This window comes from Bidens hawaiensis, unplaced genomic scaffold (genome assembly GCF_021521415.1).
Source record: "Bidens hawaiensis isolate Kalapana, Puna unplaced genomic scaffold, B.hawaiensis_p1.1 tig00011691_1, whole genome shotgun sequence".
NCBI classification, from domain to species: domain Eukaryota; kingdom Viridiplantae; phylum Streptophyta; class Magnoliopsida; order Asterales; family Asteraceae; genus Bidens; species Bidens hawaiensis.
The window spans coordinates 14,152-18,970 of NW_027491924.1; the positions used below are offsets into that span (position 1 = coordinate 14,152).

Genomic DNA, 4,819 nt, shown 5'->3' on the forward strand with positions numbered 1-4,819 from the left:
GGATAGAGAGGCTGCTTCCGGTGAGACCCCCGGCTCGATAGTAGTTTTGCATCAAGCCTTAGACATAAGGCACATAGCACTCAATCATCGGGACACCGGCTGATCGGTGCATGTACCCTTATCTTTCAGCTATCAACGCCACTACATGATGCCTGATTAACCGTCCGTCACTTTTAACGTTATTTTCACGAGATTAGTAAAATAACGTCAAAATTAGTGCAATTTCACTTTTGCCCACCCGAGGGTTCACACATATATAGTGCATCTCATATTATTTTCACGAGATTAGTAAAATAACGTCAAAATTGCACTAATTTTGACGTTATTTTACTAATCACGTGAAAATAACGTTAAAAGTGGCGGAAGGTTAATCAGGCATCATGTGGTGGCGTTGATAGCCGAAAGACAAGGGCACATGCACCAATCAGCCGGTGTCCCGATGATTGAGTGTTATGTGTCTTATGTCCAAGGCTTGATTCAAAACTACTATCGAGCCGGGGGTCTCACCGAAAGCAGCCTCTCTATCATAGGGATAGAGGTAAGGCTGTCTACATCTTACCCTCCTCAGACCCTACCATAGCATTGCTATTGGTGGGATATACTGAGTACGATGATGATGATGATGAATATATGTCATATATACTAGGTTATTAACCCGTGCACGACACATGTGGAAATATTGAAATTTTCAAACTAACACGTGTCATTTGAAAGGACAACATAATTTGTTATATGTTATTCAGGACGACAACATACTTTAAGTTGTAAATAATACTTGTACGAAAACAAATGATTGTGAAATACAAAGATAAATCAAAATAATATTCAAATTACAGAGAAAATAAAATCAAAAGTTAAAAATGTAAAATACATAAGCTATTAAAAAGACTTCTTTATAAACAATATTGATTCTTTATTTGTAACTTTGTCTTCCTTTTTTAATATAAGAATTTTCGCTCTTGATAAAGCTACATAGAGTTGTCCATGTATAAACACCGGGTCTCTGAAATATATGTCAACTCTTGCTAGAGATTGACCTTGACTTTTATTAATGGTCATTGCAAAACAGACTACAACTGGAAAAAAAACTACATTCTCTTCAATTTAAATGAAAGTTTCTTATCTGAAGGTGTTACACCATAACGAATTATATAAGTGTGATAGCCAACATTAGTACCTGAAATAACTTTTACTTCAACAAAACGCATACCCAAATTAATTACTCGCAATCTGGTTCCATTACACAAACCGTTCTTCTAATCCATATTCTTTAGTAACATTATTGGCACATCGACTTTTAGAACCAATCTATGAGTCAAAATAATTTTGGTTTTTCTGATTTATTTAGCATAACGTGTTTTTTAAAATTTTAGTTCAAATTAAAATATAAAAATATAATTAGTATGGTCTTAATTAAAAACAAAAAAATTGATTTTTTTATATGGAGCACAACTAAATTTGTTAATTTTGTTGCTAAGTATGGAAACAATATAAATCGAGTAAACCAGATATAAGTAAAAAAATAATGGTGAAATATCTTTGCGCATCTAATTAACATAAATTTATTCGTATACACATCTTAATTAAAACATAAATTTTAATTAGTTTTAAGAAAATAAAATAGTATGGATAACTGGAAATTATGTTTCCTATCAATTCTAAAACAGAAAATAGAAAAAAGAAATATGTAAATATACATTAAATGTTATTAAAAATTCGTTTATTAAAAAGGTATAATGTAGTTAATAATAAAAATATCAAAAATCGTTTATAAATTTCTGTTACAAGTGCCAAATTTTTAGGTAATAACATATTAATTTTTATTTACTATATTTTAGTTAAAAAAGAAATTATACTTTAGTGTATTAACGCGTTTAAAATAAAATATTACCGTTCAAAATGTTAATAAGTAGTTCTCTTTGGGGTTGAAGCTGCACGTTTACAAAATATATGCATACTTAAAAAAAATTAAAGGGTAACTAAAAAAATATTAAACTGACTAACCGTTTAAAATCTTCTTATTGGAAGACGTTGATTGACCAAAAATTAAGTTTTCTTTAATTTTTGTAACATCCCAAATTTGTATATATATTATACTCTATGATTTTATTACTTGATATATATCAATTGCTTTGATAAAATAAACCAATGTACATGAGAATTGTTTATTTCAATAAGTTTATGATTATAATGTAACATTATAAGACATGAGGGACCTAAGGTGCAAATCTAGATACTACATAGAAAGATCCAGATCTTAACATACGTGTGTTTGTGCGTGTGTTCTTGGTGAAAAGAGAGAAATTAATAGCAAGGAGAAGCTTTCAACAAAATTGAAAGGATTACACTACAGATTCAAGTTTAGTTCAACTCTAGATCAGTGGATGATCAAGTGTAAGGTAAGAATTTTTGGGTTTTAAGTCTTCAATTGAAATTGAGGTTGTTTGCATGTGAAGTAGAATCCATAGAAACATGAACTCGATGATTTACTTTCATTAATATTGTACTTTACATGTTTTATTAGAGCAAAGATTATCTATCTAACATGATTTAGAGATCTAGCACAAATATATTAAAATTGGGTGTTCAACTTTTAGAGTGTTCTTGAGCTAAAATGGGTTTTTATTATAAAAATTTAATGACATATGTGAATGAAAGTTATTACCTTGATGTAAAAACGTGATTTTGATTTACTTGAATGGAAGGAATTGAGTTTTAAGGATGAGATCGTGTTCATAACACTAAAATCTAGAAGTCTTAAATTCATGCACATAAGGTGTTCGATGAAATGCCTCAATGAAAGATATTGGTGAAATTCAAGGGATTAATGCTAGCACTAATTGGATTCTAACTAATGATCTTAGAATACAAAATCAAGATTAGTATTTAACTTGAATTGAGGTTTGTGGATATAGATTTAAAATGATAAGTGAGATATTTGTATGATTTTTGATTTATGTGGTGAATTTATATAACAAGCTCATGAACTTTGTTGAGCTTACTGTTGTATATTGGCTTTCATTATAGCTTTGTAGTCGAAGCGTGGAAGCTAACGGACCGGACAGAAACTTCATGATTTAGTTCATCCTACGGGCGAAGGTGAGTACCTCACGTACTCTAGTTTAGTAAGTGATTTCTTACATCCAACGTATGTGAAATGTAATGAATGACAAATAATTTATGTTGTTGTCCAAAGTGTGCAGTCATGAGCCGAGGGGTATTTGGGGTAACAAACAGTTATGAATGTATGCAACAAAATTTAGCGTCATCCTTCCCGACACATTTTTTTTAGCCCCAGAAAAGATTTCAAGTCAAAATGAGTTGTTTAAGAGGTCATATCTTGCTTGCAAAAATGATTTACACAAGCTGCCATAAACAGGTCAGCCCAATCGTGGAGGCTGTTTCGAGGTCTTAACCAATTCAATTTTACATGGATTTTTGTCAGAAGTTAGTAAACATCATAATGGATTGCTGGTATATTTTTATAGATTTTTCTGAAATGATTTTATGTGTTGTTTAGATTGGTTCGCCTATAAAATAATGATTGACAGCAATCAGGTCAGCCACTCGCAGAGGCTGTTTGAAGGTCTTAACCATTTTATTTTTACATGATTTTTAGTGAGAACCTTGCTAACATCACAATATATTTTTGATAATTTTTATAGATTTTTCTTAAATGTTTTTATGTGTTCTTGCGATTAATTTGTCTATAAAATAGTTGCTGACAGCAACAACGTCAACCATTTGCGAAGGTTGTTTAGTGGTCTTAACCATTTATTTTTACATGATTTTCGGTCAGAGGTTAGTTAACATCATAATGGATTGTTAGTAAAAGTTATAGATTTTTGTTGATTTATTTGATGTGTTTACAATAGCGTTTTATTAATAAAAATAGTTGTTAACAACATTGTTGTAACGACATACGCCTGGTCAAATTTTCTTGTTGGTTTTGTCTTGTTATATTTTGGTTTAATCTTTATGCCTAAATTTGTATTAGGATTCTTATATGATGTAATACTAACTTGTGGGGTTGTTTTGTCTTAGGTACTGTTCACGATGATCAAGCGCTCGGGATGATATCCGGACACACATCACGAAGATTATTTAAATGATTTGCAAATAGTGTAAAAAAATTGATAAGCTACAATTTATTTACTTTTATAGTAAATACTTACGTTTTTATACAAAGTATATTATAGTAGTTAATGAATTTAACCAAGTTATGGTTGTTTAAACGAAAGAAAATTTTTGGGACCAAATTCCGCGTGATTTAAAGTAATGTTAAAACCTTTAAACTTATATTTGTCTTTCAAAGTTTTTGATTGTTACAATTTTGAATACATCTGTAATAGAATGTAATATGGTTAGCATATGAAAAATATGAACATAAATATAAAAACATAATTTTATAGAACATGATGTTTCAATTTTGTTGACTTAATGAATGATATTAATACACAAAACAGATAAATTAGAAAATCAGGAAACCAATTAGGTTATTTATATTTGATGTTCATAAATATATTAAGGGCATGATAATTAGAAATATTACACAGGAAACAACAATAACACAATTTACTCTACTGGATATGAAGACTATCGGCTAACTTGAATCCACATAGATGATCAAAAATTCATTTATGTAAAAGTATCTAACCCACCAATATATTTCTAGAATAGCAGCCCATGTTACAAATGGGTTGAAAGCATATCAACAACCATATATATATAGACAACCATAAAATTTCATAACTAACATATTAACCAACAAAAATATTTAACATAAATTTTTAACCAAAATATTAAACATTTAGATTGT

The 4,819-nt window shown here is 29.8% G+C and overlaps 1 long non-coding RNA gene across 1 annotated transcript; it reads left to right on the plus strand.

Annotated features, from left to right (window-relative positions):
* Positions 1-2,261: 2,261 nt before the first annotated feature.
* Positions 2,262-4,260, plus strand: LOC143538703 (uncharacterized). The gene is made up of 3 exons (XR_013136298.1): positions 2,262-2,399; positions 3,028-3,942; positions 4,045-4,260. It is a non-coding gene; the product is annotated as an uncharacterized LOC143538703 (long non-coding RNA).
* Positions 4,261-4,819: the final 559 nt, after the last annotated feature.